The sequence below is a fragment of the Mobula birostris genome, chromosome 8, assembly GCF_030028105.1.
Source record: "Mobula birostris isolate sMobBir1 chromosome 8, sMobBir1.hap1, whole genome shotgun sequence".
Taxonomy (NCBI): Eukaryota; Metazoa; Chordata; class Chondrichthyes; order Myliobatiformes; family Myliobatidae; genus Mobula; species Mobula birostris.
Genome location: NC_092377.1, coordinates 6,761,994 through 6,779,325, shown reverse-complemented (window position 1 = coordinate 6,779,325; position 17,332 = coordinate 6,761,994). Strand labels below are relative to the sequence as shown.

The 17,332-nt window shown below is 44.4% G+C and overlaps 1 long non-coding RNA gene across 1 annotated transcript; it reads left to right on the top strand.

Moving 5' to 3' along the window:
• The first annotated feature begins 1,814 nt into the window (after positions 1-1,814).
• On the top strand, positions 1,815-9,835 carry LOC140202128 (uncharacterized). The gene is made up of 2 exons (XR_011887005.1): positions 1,815-1,913; positions 9,555-9,835. It is a non-coding gene; the product is annotated as an uncharacterized lncRNA (long non-coding RNA).
• Positions 9,836-17,332: the final 7,497 nt, after the last annotated feature.

The following is a 17,332-nucleotide window of genomic DNA, read 5'->3' as shown; positions in this document are numbered from 1 at the left end:
GTGGTAATGGGCAGAGGGCAAATCCTGGACCCCAGAGTTCTGAAAGAGCTGGCTGAGGAGACTGTCCGGGCATCAGCAATGATCCTTCAAGATCACTAGACTCTGGAATGGTTCTGGAAGACTGGAAAATTGCAAATGTCACTGTACTTTTCAATGAGGGAGAGAGGCAGAAGAAAGGAAACTATAGGCCAGTTAGTCTGACCTCAGTGGTTGGGAAGATGTTGGAGTCGATTATTAAGGATGAGGTCTCAGGGTACTTGGAGACATGATAAAAGAAGCCATAGCCAGCATGGTTTCCTTAAGGGAAAATCAACACCTGACAAATCTGTCGGAATTCTTTGAAGAAATAACAAGCAGGGTAGACAAAGGCGAATCGGTTGATGTTGTGTACTTGGATTTTCAGAAGGCCTTTGACAAGGTGCCACACATTAGACTGTTCCCATTTGCTTCAAAAAGGCAACAATCATACCAGTGACTAAGAATAATAATGTGGGCTGCCTTAATGACTATCACCCAGTAGCACTCACATCTACAGAGATGAAATGCGTTGAGAGGTTGGTCATTAAGGCCAACCTGAACTCCTGTCTCAGCAAGGACCTGGACCCATTGCAATTTGCCCATCGCCACAATAGGTCAACTGTAGACGTAATCTCAATGGCTCTTCACACAGTCTTAGACCACCTGGACAACACAAACACCTGTGTCAGGATGCTGTTCATCGACTATAGCTCAGCATTTAATACCATCATTCCCACAATCCTGATTGAGAAGTTACAGAACCTGGGCCCCTGTACCTCCCTCTGCAATTGGATCCTTGACTTCCTAACTGGAAGACCACAATCTGTGCGGATTGGTGATAACATCGCCTCCTTGCTGATAATCAACACTGGTGCAACTCAGGGGTGTGTGCTCAGCCCACTGCTCTACTCTCTCTATACCCATGACTGTGTGACTAGGCATAGCTCAAATACCATCTATAAATTTGCTGATGTTACAACCATTGTTGGCAGAATCAGGTAGTGACTAGAGGGCATACAGGAGAGAGATATGCCAACTAGTGGAGTGGTGTCACAGCAACAACCTTACACTCAACATCAGTAAGATGAAAGAGCTGATTGTGGACTTCAGGAAGGGTAAGATGAAGGAACACATACCAATCCTCATAGAGGGGTCAGAAGTGGAGAGAGTGAGCAGTTTCAAGTTCCTGGGTGTCAAGATCTCTGAGGATCTAACCTGGTCCCAACATATCAACGCAGCTATAAAGAAGGCAAGACAGAGTCTATACTTCAGTAGGAGTTTGAAGAGATGTGGTATGTAAATAAAAACACTCAAAAACTTCTATAGATGTACCATGGAGAGCATTCTGACAGGCTGCATCACTGTCTGATTTGGCGGGGGGGGGGCGTGGTGTGGTTACTGCACAGGATCAAAAGAAGCTACAGAGTGTCTTAAATTTAGTCGGCTCCATCTTGGGTACTAGCCCACAACGTATCCAGGACGTCTTTAAGGAGTGGTGTCTCAGAAAGATAGTGTCCAGTATTAAAAAAATCCTAGCACCCAGGCCATGCCCTTTCTCACTGTTACCATCAGGTAGGAGGTACAGAATCTTAGAATTAAATTGGCTCGTCATTCCTGACTCCTGGAAAAACCCTAAGGATTAGAAAATAAACAGAGATCCAACAATTGGCGCCCAAATGCAGGCCGATGACTTGAAAAAAAGACTAAGGAAGGAAGTTTTAAGCGAGCAGTGGGAGGCAGGCCCTTCCCCTGTTCCTTAATTGTCCACAAATAAATCTGTTCAGTGCATCATTTAAAGGGAGTTTAAGACTGAGCAGAGTCATGTACAACCCGTGTTGGGCCGGAATGAATTATTGGAAACCCAGTGTCTGATATTACAGTTACAACAGGATGATGTGAGTTGTCTGACAAAAGTTTTAAGATATTGAACGGATGTTTATTTGGTTGTAACCTGGTATTTTAGTCACTGCGGGGTTGTGAGTTTTGTGAGATTTTTGGTGTTTAAAAGTGAAGAGTACTCCTTAAGATCAAAACTAATATAATGGCCAAAGCTTTGAAACAGACCAGTGGTGGGTCTCATGAATTCTCTGCTGAGAGGGAAAAGTTAACTGAAATCTTAAGCGCTTACTTAAATAATGCATATAAACTTGTTACCATTGGTAAAGAAATACAGAAGAAATGTGTTATCAATGCTAAGTTTAGTGAGGACTGGTTTACAAGTGATGCTGAGGCTTTTTCCCAAGGGCTGAAATTGCTAGCACGAGAGGGCATAGTTTTAAGGTGCTTGGAAGCAGGTACAGAGGAGATGTCAGGGGTAAGTTTTTTTACACAGAGAATGGTGAGTGCATGGAATGGGCTGCGGGCAGCGTTGGTGCAAGCGGAAATGACAGGGTCTTTTAAGAGACTCTCGGTTGGATACATGGGGCTTAGCAAAATCTTGGGCTATGGGTAAGCCTAGGTAGTTCTAAGTTAATATGTTTGGCACAGGTTTGTGGGTGGAATAGCCTGTATTGCGCTGTAGGTTTTCTACGTTTCTATGATATGCTAGAAGATCAAAAAGATGTAGTTGAGAACTAAGTAGACAGCTTGGATCTAGCACCCTTAAAGCTGCAAAGCGATAAGTGTAATGAGCTGCAAGTCCATCTAGATACAGTAAAATGAGATCACAGTGATTTAAAAGAATTCAATTGGATGAAAAATTTTAAAAAATACATAACATGCTAAAAGGGCAATATGAAGATAATAATAAATCAGCAAAATAAAACGGATTTCTGCCTTAACAGAATGGGTAAAAAGACGGCGTGCAAAGTACATGTGGAGTGGAGAGCTCTGTTCAGAGTTGCAAAGCGAATTGACACAAATTTGTGCTGCCAGAAAGGCAACACATTCATCTGCAGCAACACACACAAAATGCTGGAGAAACTCTGTAGGCCAGGCAGCATCGATGGAAAAAAGTACAACTGACGTTTCGGGCTGAAACCCTTCGGCAGGATCGGAGATAAAGAGCTGAGGAGTAGATTTAAAAGGCGGGAGGGGAAAGAGAGAGAAATTCCAGGCGAGAGGTGAGCTTTTTTTTCTCCAGTCGTGCTGAAGGGCTTCGGTCTGAAATGTCGACTGCACTTTTTTTCAGAGATGCTGCCGGGCCTGCTGAGTTCCTCCAGCATTCTGTGTGTGTTGCTCGGATTCCCAGCATCTGCAGATTTTCTCTTGTTTGTGCAAGAAAGGCAACCGGTGGGCGGTGTTAATAGTGATGTCTGCCATGTTGAAGTGCAGCCAACACTGACTAGTCCCCAGACACAGCGAAACCTTTGAACTCCAAGCAACTGCAAAGGGATTCTGACCTAACAGAGCCCTCTAGTGGCTGCAGCGATGATAACAGTATGGCAAGACTTGCCCCCAGTAAAAACTTAGAGCACGAAAACACGCAAGACTAATGATGGAGAGTATGAAAGGAAACAGGAGGTTTGTTATCAACCACCAGATCCGGAAAACTTTGGCGGATGACCCAGGGAAGTTCCACATCCTGAAAAAGGTAGCAAAGACTTCAGAATCAGATTTATTCCCACCGCAAGTGTTGTGAAATGTGTTAACTTAGCAGCAGCAGCAGCACAATGCAAAACATGATAATATACAAAGAAATTTATAGATGGTGTTTGAGCAATGCCTAGCCACACAGTCATGGGTATAGAGAGAACAGAGCAGTGGGCTAAGCACACACCCCTGGGTGCTCCAGTGTTGATCCTTAAGCTTGGGCTGAACTTCAACAAATGAAGAATATATACAAATTGCATCCAGCAAATAAACCAGTTGACATGGTGAGTTGGAGATAGTATAGGAGAGGATAGATAGAATTTACCAGTTGATTGGGATGCAATTAAGGCATGGTTGGAGGGGCAAGCCCTAAACCAGATCGATTGGAAGAAACACACATCAAAGTTGCTGGTGAACGCAGCAGGCCAGGCAGCATCTCTAGGAAGAGGTGCAGTCGACGTTTCAGGCCGAGACCCTTCGTCAGGACTAACTGAAGGAAGAGCTAGTAAGAGATTTGAAAGTGGGAGGGGGAGGGGGAGATCCAAAATGATAGGAGAAGACAGGAGGGGGAGAGATGGAGCCAAGAGCTGGACAGGTGATTGGCAAAAGGGATACGAGAGGATCATGGGACAGGAGGTCCAGGGAGAAGGAAAGGGGGGGGGACCCAGAGGATGGGCAAGCGGTATAGTCAGAGGGACAGAGGGAGAAAAAGGAGAGAGAGAGAGAGAGAGAGAAAGAATGTGTGTATATAAATAAATAACGGATGGGGTACTGGGGGAGGTGGGGCATTAGCGGAAGTTAGAGAAGTCAATGTTCATGCCATCAGGTTGGAGGCTACCCAGATGGAAATACCCCCTCCCACTTTCAAATCTCTTACTAGCCCCCTCCCACTTTCAAATCTCTTACTAGCTCTTCCTTCAGTTAGTCCTGACGAAGGGTCTGGGCCCGAAACGTCTTCTGTACCTCTTCCTAGAGATGCTGCCTGGCCTGCTGCGTTCACCAGCAACTTTGATGTGTGTTGCTTGAATTTCCAGCATCTGCAGAATTCCTCGTGTTTACGTTGATTGGAAGAAAGTGGTTGATTTGAAACTAAAACCTTCAGAGGATGTTTCTGAACACGAAGACCAATACAGGACAGTGTTACAAGGAATGAGGCAAACCCAAACGCAGGACACAGGCACGAAGGTTGAGTTAGGATGCAGATGAAGGTGTTGGGGTTGAACGGCAAACAGGAGGGTGTGCAGGAAAGCAGAAGGCAGGCAGAACTTATCTTGACGCGGAGCATAGAAAGGCAAGCAGCAGACAAAACTTTTCTTAGCACGGAGAGACGGAGTTACACAGGTAAAATCTGGTACTGAAGCAAAACTTAGAACACACAATCCTAAGAGGCCAGCAAATGTTACTTACCACACAGGCTACACCAACGATCTGGCAACCAGTGGGTGCAAAGCTGGGGTTCTTATGCTTCAGATCTTGATGAGAACCAGGTGTGTCACCATCAAAGGAAGTTAGGAGAAAATGAGGAATTAATTCTTGGAATTGTGGCACGATCAAAGGGAATTAGGAGAAAATGGGGAATTAACAGTCAGGACCATGACAGACAGTTTGCCTCAGTTACTCAGGAGTCCCAGAAATAAACAAAGATATTATCGAAGTCGCTAAATATGGCCCTCTCAAGTTGACTTTCAACGATGGTTTAAACTAGATGTCGCCTGTATGGTGAAGCCTACTAAAGCGAATTGGAGTGAAACTGAGTTTTCGTACAGTGAACTAGTCCAAGCTGCTAAATAAGTGGAGTGGGATATCGGTGTTTGAATAAAATCGGTTCAGTCTCAACCTGCTGAGCAACAGAACAAGCGGAATTGGATATGCAGTTGAGGCAGCACAGTATCACAGTGGTTAGCACAACGCTTTATGGTCAAGGCAACCCGGGTTCAATTCGCGGCGCTGACTGTAAGGAGTTTGTATGTTCTCCCTGTGACTGCGTGGGTTTCCTCTGGGTGCTCTGGTTTCCTTCATAGTCTCATACATTGGTAGGTTAATTGGTCATTTTAAATTGTCCCGTGATTAGGCTGGGATTAAATGGTGGGATTGTTGGGTGGCATAGCCCTCAGGCCTGGAAGGGCCTAATCTCAATCAATCAATAATGCAGAAGAGGGGGACATTGGGCTAGATCTTGTTGGCACAAGAAATCAGCTCCAGCACAAGGACAGCAATAACCTCAGTGGTTAGCTCAACCCCCTACCTCACAAGGGAAGGTAAACATTGATTGGATGCCACAGCTTCAGGCTACAATTGCAGAAGTAACAGAGGCATCGTTAAAACTGCAAAACCGACTGGGTCCAAGCCCTGCAACCTTTGTCGACAGTGGTCGAGCAAAAATCGGATGGTTTGTATACACCATTGTCAGTGGACACAGAAGATTAAGATGGTCATGACTGTGAAAGAACAGTAACATGCCAAGAAGATGCAAATTATCATAAAGAAGCTCCTTTATTGAAACCAGATCTGATCAATGGCTCCTCAACCAGCGAGGGAGGAATTAGAATGGCCGTTTGGGCTGTTGTCACAGAAACTGAAGTGGTGGTCTCAGGAACCATGGCTCCTGGTACCTCGGCACAGCAGGCAGAACAGAAAGCTGTAAGCGAGCAGAGGAAGATCAGCTGATATCTATACAGATTCTCCATATGCTTTCTGAGTCGTTCATGACTTTGGAAATTTGTGGAGACAGAGGATTTCTTACAGCAGTGGGAATTCCGATCAAGAATGGTGAACTGGTACAAGCACTCGTGGAAGCTGTGCAACTACCATTTGAAGTTGCAGTATTAAAATGTAAAGGTCACTCGAAAACAACCAGAATGGAAAGCCGTGGAAAAGCATTTGCAGATGAAACTGCACAAAGGGCAGCGAGAGAAGGGATAAAGAAAACCAGAGAAACGGAAGAAAACCCGGTGACTGAAACCAAGTTAAGCATCGTGTCACCGGTGAACATGCGGGATATTCAAGAAATGCAAGATTGGTGCTCAAACAAAGGAAAGTGGCACTGGGTGGAAGATGGAGGGTCTTTTAATGACGATGGAGCATGAAGATATAGCACTAGTCATAGGCTGGTAGCCCCAGCTGAGCTGCTTGCTTACCTGGCACTTCTTAGGACACAATGGGGTGCAAAGATGGATGACGTTTTCTAGTGGTGGTGGAATCCGAAGATTAGGATGCAAGCTCAACAAACAGTTGAGAGATGTATGACATGCCAGAAGACAACTTACAGACCAATGGAGAAGCTACCTGCCCCACCTGGTCCATTTTCACATCTACAAGTGGGCTACATTACTTTATCAAAGTGCCAGGGATACTCAGATGTGTTAGAGGGCAAATTTTCAGGATGGGTGGAAGCTACCCCAGCAAGAAAAGCTACTGCCACACACACAGCCAGAACTCTGATCAGCGACTATATTCCAAGATGGGGATCGCCATGCCACATTGACTCTGAGCAAGGAACACATTTGACTGGAAATGCTTGTCAAGAAACAAGTGAACAAAAACATTATTCTATTTAAATTGGATACTGGAGCACGAGTAAGTGTTCTTGCAGAATCTGAGTTTAATGCATTAAAGCCAAGACCAAAGTTACATCAGACAAATATAAAAGTGACTGGGCATTCAGGTGCAGACATTCCAGTTAAAGGAACACGTGTGGCAAAAAGTATCGCACAAAAATATTGAGCACACGCTTTCATTTGTCATCGTGCCAAAAAATGTACAGTCAATACTTGGTTTATCTGCCTGTGAGAGACTGAATTTGGTGAAAAGAGTATTAGTCCTGGATAGTGACACAGAGTCAGAATACAGTGACTTGCTGGAAGAGCGAGAGAGAACAGAATTTGATTCTAATGCAGCAAAAGTAAAAGACGTCATAAAGAAAGCTCCCAGATCCATCCCTTTGTTACCAGCATCTGACAAAGCATTGCCACCAAAACCAAACATTCCAGTACAGTACAATATTGATCTGAAGCCAAAGAGTGACAAGAATCAGGATCCAATTGAAGAAGTGAAAACCCAAGTGAAGGAATTGAGTTTTATTGAAATGAAGTCTCAGCGTAGAAAAGAGATCACACAGTTAATAAATGAATTGCGATTTCTTCTCAAAGACCTCAAGAAAGAGCCAACTTCGGAGTTTCAGTTAACTGATGCAGACTAGACGAAACATGAAAATAACCACGAAACACAAGAACTGTGTGAGCCACTTAGAAGGTCTACTTGTGTTCATAAACCCCCAGAGAGACTGATAGAGACATGTTAAATATGCATTTGTTTTGATTAATGTTGCTAATTGTTTTTCTTCTTAAGGAAAAGAAGATGTGGTGATATCATGTGTCATGTGATAGAGTTTGGAGTTTGGAGCTTGTGCAGAAATGAGAGAATGATCTAGAAAGCATGGCTGTAAGGAAAATGTGGTTGCCATTTGCTGTGTTAAATAAAAGTTCTAGTTTTAATTCTTCCAGAATATGGTTTGTTCTTAGTAACTGACGGTACGTATAAAGAACACAACAATTCGGACAAGTTGAAAGAATGAATGGCATCCTCAAACAACGGCTAATTAACTAAGATGAGGAAGGCATACCACAGCCTACAGCTCTTCCGTTGCTTTTATGCAGCAACAGGGCAACCTCAAAGAAGAAAACAAAACTGAGTCCATTTGAAGTGATGACAGGGTGACTATGTCACTGCCGGGAGCTCTCGATCTCAGAGAGGCCGATGTATGTGCGATGTTAGATAGTTCAGTTGATTATTGTGCAAAACTAACACAAGCTATTCAGTCTGCTTGGCAACATGTTTCTGCTGCTTGGAATGGTCCGTTGGAAGGAGAACACACCTTGATTTGTTGCGAGTGGGTTTTGGTCAAGAAACTGCATATGGAACCCCTGGGAGCTCAGTGGGAAGGTCCCATCTGAGTCCTTATTCAGCATTTAAGGGAGAAGGTAAAAGTAAGTAAGTGTGGGCACGTGGCCAAGTGGTTAAGGCATTGGACTAGCGACCTGAAGGTCGTGAGTTCGAGCCCCAGCCAAGGGAACGTGTTGTGTCTTTGAGCAAGGCACTTAATCACACATTGCCCTGCGACGACACTGGTGCCAAGCTGTATGGGTCCTCTAATGCCCTTCCCTTGGACAACATCAGTGTCATGGAGAGGGGAGACTTGCAACATGGGCAACTGCTGGTCTTCCATACAAACTTGCCTAGGCCTGCGCCCTGGAGAGTGAAGACTTTCTAGGCGCAGATCCATGGTCTCACAAGACTAACGGATGCCTTTATTTAAAAGTAAGTGAATGCACACCGGCCACTGCTAGTGAACTAAAGTGACTCCCAATAAAGACAAGTACTGATAGAGACTTCAAGCACAGTTAAAATTATTGGATATTTTTATTGGACATTATTATAATCTACATTTTTTTTAATGTTTGCTTAAAAGCAATTATTACCAGAATAACTCAAACTCATATAAAGCAGTCCAAATCATGATGCAGTATTACGATACTTTTGAAAAGTAGTTTTTGATTGCTCTGCAACATGGATACTTTTAAGTTTTTCCTCTCTGAATTTTCAGATATCATTCTGCCAGGGTCCCTTAAGAAATCAAAATGTGAACCACTGGTTTTTAAATAATACTTTTTACCAAATACTTTTTAACAAACATGTATTTTTCACAGTACGTGGTGGTTCATTGCCACTCCGTGGCAGAAAGTGGCGTAGCATCTAAATTAATTTATTTTATCACTTTTCTCATCATGTGGCTAAGTATTAGCACATTACCCACATGATGCAATTGTTTTAATTATGTCATCTATTAACTAGTTTACATCTATCTTAATTTCTTATCTATAAAAGAGGTGGATTTTTCAGAGGCGCCATCTTTATACTTCTGTCCTCACCATTCATTCACCTCTTGGCATTGTTTCTCAGCTCTTTATTTAGTTTGCTTCTTATTTGTATGTTTGTTTTTGCTGCAGAATAAACCAAAATCTTCGAATGGAGACCACGCATCATTCCTCATTCCTGGAAGAACCCTAAGGATCAGAAAAAAAAAAACAGAAATCCAACAATGGCAATGTTGTGAAACTTCAAGATGCTCACCCTTTCCAATGCTGACCCCTGTTAAAATGTTCAGTTGTGATGGTAATACCTTGTGTTTTGGAGAAGGTGATTTAATGAAGAGTCTAGTGTTTTAACAACAAATTTCCACCCTCTCTCCTCTCTCCCCTTCCTTGTCAAGGGATAGATTAGACACCAATATCTTCTACAAACCCACCATCTTCCACAGTTACCTTGACCATCTCTCTTCCCGCTCTGTCCCTTGCAAGGTTGCCATTCACTTTTCTCTATTCACCCGTATTTCTCGAGAGGAGACCTTCCACTCTAGGGCATTTGAGATGCCCTCCTTTGTCAGCCAATGTGAGTCCCCATCCTCTGCTGCTATTGATAGAGCCATCACCGATATCTGCTCTATTTCCCATACTTTTGCATTGGCCCCGCCATCCCTAGACAGAACAGGGATAGAGTTCACCATCACCACCAACCTACGCATCTAGCACGTTATTCTTGGCAACTTCTGTCGCCAACAAGGGGATCCTACCACCAGTTCTGTCAAGTTCCACACCAGGTGTGGCTGGATTCTGCTGGAATTCTATCCAGAGAGTTTTTTTCTCTCTCCAAAAGTATACTTTATTCAGAAATATTACAAAATAAAATTACAGGAAAAAATTCATTGACTGAGTCCTTATACTACAAATAAGTAGAGTTATTTACAATAAATCATGCATTGACTCTCAGACCTTATTCAAAATAAAGATGTTTACAATAATTCATTCGTTGACTCTCAAACCTTAGTCAAGAATAAAAGCTATTTATATGAAAACAATAAAACCAGGCGTTGACTTTCTTTTCTTTACCAAAGTTCCTTTACAGTCTATTTATACCTTTCCACATTTCCAGCCAGTGGCACAATGTTGCTTCATCAATGCTATCTAGAAAATCGGCAGACTCAACACTGTAGTGGGCCACATCTCAAATAACAGTGTGTCAGAATACAGGAAGGAGAAAGGGAGCTGAGTTACAGGGAGTCATGACAACACATTTCCCCTCCGTGTCAGCAAAACAAAAGGGCTGGTTCACATAATTCAGCCGGGGGGATAATCCACGTACTTCAGGAATGGGGGGGGGGGGTGATCCATACTTCAGGAATGGGGGGGGGGGTGATCCATACTTCAGGAACGGGGGGGGGGTGATCCATACTTCAGGAACGGGGGGGGGGTGATCCATACTTCAGGAACGGGGGAGGGGGTTGATCCATACTTCAGGAACGGGGGGGGTGATCCATATTCAGGAATGGGGGGGGGTGATCCATACTGCAGAAACTGGGGGGGGGGGTGATCCATACTTCAGGAATGGGGGGTGATCCACATACTTCAGGAATAGGGGGGTGATCCACATACTTCAGGAACCGGGGGGGGGGGTTGATCCATACTTCAGGAATGGGGGTTGATCCATACTTCAGGAATGGGGGTTGATCCACATACTTAAGGAATGGGGGGTGATCCACATACTTCAGGAATAGGGGGGTGATCCACATACTTCAGGAACCCGGGGGGGGGGTTGATCCATACTTCAGGAATGGGGGTTGATCCATACTTCAGGAATGGGGGTTGATCCATACTTCAGGAATGGGGGGTGATCCACATACTTAAGGAATGGGGGGTGATCCACATACTTCAGGAATGGGGGGGTGATCCATACTTCAGGAATGGGGGTGGGGGTCCACATACTTCATTCTTTAACAACAGAGCTGTGATTGAGAGTGCTGAGAGGTTCAGGTTCCTCAGAGTGAACACCAATTGACCACGGATGGGAAAACTCACCAGTATTTTGACTTCCTCAGGATAGGAGGTGAAAGAAATTCATCATGTTCCTTTTGACCCTCCCTCACCAACATTTATTAATGCACTACAGAAAACATCCTGTCTGATGCATCAGAGCTTGGTGTGGCCAGGGCGTTGTAGGAGTTGGCCAGAGCATTTTCGGAGCTGGCCAGGGCCTCAGAGGAGCTGGCCTCAGTGTCGGAGGAGCCGGACAGGGTGCAGATCGTGTTGCTGCCTGCTACTCAGAAGCATCGGAGTTGGTGTGCAAAGGTGCCGTGCAGTGCACCCATGGGTGATTGTCCTGGACGTTTCTCTTGTGATCACGTCCCTGTTGGATTACGATAATTTAATATGCCGCAGCCTGTTTCCCTTGTTTGGCGGTGCGACAGGCGGCGGGGAAGCTACGCAGCCTCAGTTATAGCGAGGACTAGGCCTCAAGCCTGAGGCGGTACAGAGAGGCGTCCATGCTCGGTTGGGTGCTGGCCCCTCCTGTCAGTGCTTCCCTCGAGTGTTCAGTCGGTGGAATGACTGGCTGAACTGCAGTGGCTGTGCACTGAACCATCAATCTGCGGACATGTAGCTCGGGGTCTTGGGCTATATACATGGCTATCTTTTCTTTTGCTTACTATTTTGAATGTGCTGTTTATGTTTTTCACCTTTGCCCCAGAGGAACTCTATTTTGTTCAGCTGTATTCATGTAGGGTTGAATGATAATTAAACGTGTATTCGATTTGATTTGAAGTGATCTGCGCAAAATTGTAAGAAACAGCAGAGAATTGTGGACGTAGCTCAGCCTATCCAGGGGAAATCAGTCTCCCTTGAAAGAACACGTTGTATCTGATAACTCTCTTGGTTATAGAATTCTGCTCTCTGCATCAAAAAAAATCTGAAATTCTGTTCTCAATGCCCATGAAACTGTGTCCTAAGCTCTCAGACAAGTTTAGAAGGGGAAGAATTTGTTAGGTGTGTCCAGAAAGGATTCCCGCCACAATGTGTGGACAGGGAAACTAGAGCAGTCCATATTGGATCTTGCACTAGGCAATAAATCTGGTCAGCTGACATATCTCTTCAAGACAGAATCAGAATCAGGTTTATTATCACCAGCATGTGATGTGAAATTTGTTAACTTAGCAGCAGCAGTTCATTGCAATACATATGTAACACTCGCTTCACCTAGCAGCTTGATCTTGGGGATGGTAACCCCCCCCACCCTGCCCGGCCAAACTTACGAAATCTCGTTTGGGTGGATGCTGCGCGATGTGTCCCCTGTTACAAATCAGTCTCCTGAAATAACAAACGTACCCAATATGCGATTAAATGATTAAGCTTTATAACTCTTACTTTGACTATACGGTTAGTAGAGAAACAAAATATAAAAGAAAGAAGGCGCCAGTCTTATTAAACTGTGCACAATCGTTGGAGCTCACTCAGTAATCTGCGTCCCACCATTCGATATACTCAGAACATCGCCGACCTTCGGACCCCCACTCAGAGTCCACTCTGTCTGGTGGCCTACCGAATGTCTCAATTCGCGTCTTCTCTCTTCATCCCTCTCTCGCCCTCCGGCAAAAGCTCGGAAAACCAACAGCTTCCAGAATCACCAGACAGGGCAACAGAATCCCGATTGGCTAGCATGCATTATTATCTTCAGCCATAACCCAAACATTTCTGTTACAGAGAAACCATTATCTCAGCAGTTAACATTACAGAGAAGCCACTATATTCGCCTTAGCAGTGAAAAATTACAAAGAAGCCATAAAATAGGAAAAATATAATAAATGAAATAATAATAATAAATATATAGGTAAATCAATTACAGTATATATATACTGAATAGATTAAAAATATGCATAACAAATACAGAATATTAAAAAATGTGAGGTAGTGTCCAAGGGTTCAATGTCCATTTATGAATTGGATAGCAGAGGGGAAGAAGCTGTTCCTGAATCGCTGAGTGTATGTCTTCAGGCTTCTGTACCTCCTATTTGATGGTAACAATGAGAATAGGGCATGCCCTGGGTGCTGGAGGTCCTTAATAATGGACGCTGCCTTTCTGAGACACTGCTCCTTGAAGATGTCCTGGGTACTTTGTAACCATAACTTTGTAAGGGTGGTTCAGCAGGCCTGCAAACTGCACAGATATTGGTGGTGTTGAAAGTGTGGAAGGTCGTCACCAATTACAACAGGACATTAACAGGATGCAGAGTTGGGCTGTGGCAGATGGTGTTCAATCTGGAAAAGGGTGAAGTGATACACTTTGGAAGGTTAAACTTGAAGGCAGAGTACAGGGTTAATGGCAGGATTGTCAGGAATATGGAGGAAAAGAGGGATTTTGGGGTCCCGATGCATAGGTCCAGCAAAGTTGCTGCACCGGTTGATAGGATTGTTAGGAGTGTGTATGGTGTGTTGGTATTCATTAGTCAGGTAATTCAGCTCAAGAGCCGTGAGGTAATGTTGCAACTCTATAAAACTCTGGTTACACCACACTTGGAATATTGTGTTTGGTTCTGGTCACCTCATTATAGGAAAAATGCAGAAGCTTTAGAGAGGGAGTAGAGATGCTACCTGGGTTAGAGAGTATGTCTTATGAGGGTAGGTTGAGTGAGCTAGGCCTTTTCTTCTTTGAGTGAAGGAGGGTGAGAGGCAACTTGATAGGGTTGTACAAGGTGATAAGAGGTATAGATAAAGTGGACTGCCAAAGACCTTTTCCCAGGCAAAAATGGCTAATAGGAGAGACAATGAGACCATAAGACATAGGTGCAGAATTAGGCCATTTGGCCCACCGAGCCTGCTCCACTGTTCAATCATCACGGATCCTTTCTCCCCTCCTCAACCCCATTTTCCCGGCCTTCTCCCGATAACTTTTGATGCTATGTCCAATCAAGAACCTATCAATCTCTGCCTTAAGTACACCCAATGACAGCTGCCTGTGGTAACAAATTCCACAAATTCACCACCCTCCAGCTAAAGAAATTTCTCTGCAGCTCTGTTTTAAATAGACGCCCCTCTATCCTGAGGCTGTGCTCTCGTCTTAGATTCTTCCACCATGGAAAACATCCTTTCCACATCGACTCTGTCTAGGCCTTTCAATATTCAAAAGGTTTCAATGAGATCTGCCCTCATCCTTCTAAATTCCAGCAAGTACAGACCCAGAGTCATCAAACATTCCTCGCATGATAACACTTTCATTCCTGGAATCATCCTTGTGAACATCCTCTGGACCCTCTCCAATGCCAGCACATATTTTCTTAGATGAGGAGCCCAAAACTTCACAATACTCAAGGTGAGGCCTCACCAGTGCCTTATAAATCCTCAGCATCACATTCCTGCTCTTGTATTCTAGACCTCTTGAAATGAATGCTAACATGGCATTTGCCTTCCTTACCACTGACTCAACCTGAAAATTAACCTTTACTGCATTCTGCACAAGGACTCCCAAGTCCATTTGCATCTCAGATTTTTGAATTTTCTCCCCATTTAGAAAATAGTCTGCACATTTATTTCTACCGCCAAAGTACTTGACATTGCATTTTCCAACATTGTATTTCTTTTGCGATTTTCTTGCCCATTCTCCTAATCTAAGTCCTTCTGCAGCCTACCTGTAGCCTCAACCAATCTTCGCATCATCTGGAAACCTGGCAACAAAGTCATCAATTCAATCATCTAACTCATTGATACACAGCATAAAAAGAAGTGGTCCCAACACTGACCCCTGTTGAACACCACTAGTCACTGGCAGCCAACCAGACAAGGATCCTTTTATTCCCACTGACTGCCTCCTCCCAATCAGCCAATGCTCTAACTGTGTTAGTAACTTTCCTGTAATACCATGGGCTCTTAACTTGGTAAGCAGCCTCATCTGTGGCATTCTGAAGTCCAAATATACAACATCCACTGCATCCCCTTTATCTATCCTATGTGTAATCTCCTCAAAGAATTCCAACAGGTTCATCAGGCAAGACTTTCCCTTAAGGAAACCATGCTGACTTTGTCCTATCTTGTCTTGTGGCACCAAGTACTCCATAACTTCATCCTTAAAAATTGATGCTAACGTCTTCCCAACCACTAAGATCAGGCTAACTGGTCTATAATTTCCTTTTTGCTCCCTTCTTCCTTCATTAAAGAGTGGACTGATATTTGCAATTATCTAGTCCTCTGGCACCATGCCAGAGTCCAATAATTTTTGAAAGATCATTGTTAATGGTTCCATAATTTCTACCACAACCTCTTTCAGAACTCTAGGGTGCAGTTCATCTGGTCCACACGACTATTTACCTTTAGGTCTTCCAGCTTTTTGAGCACTTTTTCCTTTGTAATAGCAACTGCACCCACTGCTCTTCCTTCACACACAACATCTGGCACACTGCTAGTGTCTTCTACCGTGAATACCGATGCAAAATGCTCATTTAGTTCATCTGCCATCTCCTTGTCCCCCATTATTATTTCTCTGACCTCATTTTCAAGCAGTCCTATACCACTCTCATCTCCTTAATTTTTTTACATACTTAAAAAAACTTCTACTAGCCACTTTGATATTGTTTGCTAGCTTACTTTCATAGATCATCTTATCCCTTCTAATGATTCTTTTAGTTGCTCTCTATAGGGTTTAAAACACATCCCAATCCTCTATCTTCCCACTAATTTCTGCTTTGTTGTATGCTCTCTCTTGTTTTTACATTAGCTTTCACTTCCCTTGTCAGCCATGGTTGTACTATTTTGCCATTTGAATATTTGTTTTTAGAATACAGTTATCCTCACTTTCCCAGAAACTCACACCATTGCTACTCTGCTGAGATCCCTGCCAGCAGCTCCTTCCAATTTACTTTGGCCAACTCCTCTCTCATACCACTGTAATTTTACTTTCCTCCACTGATATATTGCTAGGTCAGACTTTTCTTTTTCCCTATCAAATTTCAAGTTGAACTCAATCATACTGTGACCTCTCCCTCCTAAGGGTGTCATAGTGTGGAGGGTGGTGCTGGGAGCGGACCCAACTGCAAGACACAGACGCTGAAGTACGAGGAACAGGACGTGGCTAGGCTTAGGGACATGACTGGATGCAGATTAGGAGCTGGGACAGGAACACAGACTTGGGCTAGGACTTGGCTAGGAAAGTGGGACCAGGACAAGGAACTGGGAACTAGGAGCTTGGGCTTGGACTCCGAGCCAGAGACTGGACAAGAACCCAGAACCTGGGTCTCGACTTGGGCTCCGGAACTAGGTGTGGACATGAGGTGGCTACAGGACTGGACATGGCTTGGGTTCCTTGAGGCTTGGGTCCCTCGAGACAAGGACATGAGGGGGCTTGGGTTCGGACTGCGAGCCAGAGACTGGACAAGGACCCAGAACCTGGGTTTTGACTCTATCTCCACTCCGGGACTAGGCGAAGACATGACGTGGTCTTGGGAGACAGGACTAGGCAAGGCTACAGGACAGAATAGGAGACTCCTGTGCAGGACGAGGGAACTCCAGCACAAGACAAGCACATGGACATGATGAGAACATGAAGCCCTGACTTGGTAATCAGGGAGGACAGGAAAACAGAGCCTTGGTCTAGAGTACAGGAACACGGAGCCTTGGACTTGAGAGACAGGAACATGGAACACAGAGCCAGGACCCCTCCTTGGGAACAGGACGTAGGGCTGGCACTCATACACAGAATGATGAACGTGACAAGACGTTTCCCAACATTAGGTAGTAGCAAACAGCCGGACATACCTAACAAAAGCGTGGACAAAGAGACGGTTCCAACTCAACGATAGACAGTTCCTTATCTCGACACAGCAAGGCTCCGGTCTCTCTCCAGTGTTGAACTTGACAAGGTTGCAGGCAAGGCTCCAGAAGGAAGGGGAAGGGAAGGGAAGGGAACAGTC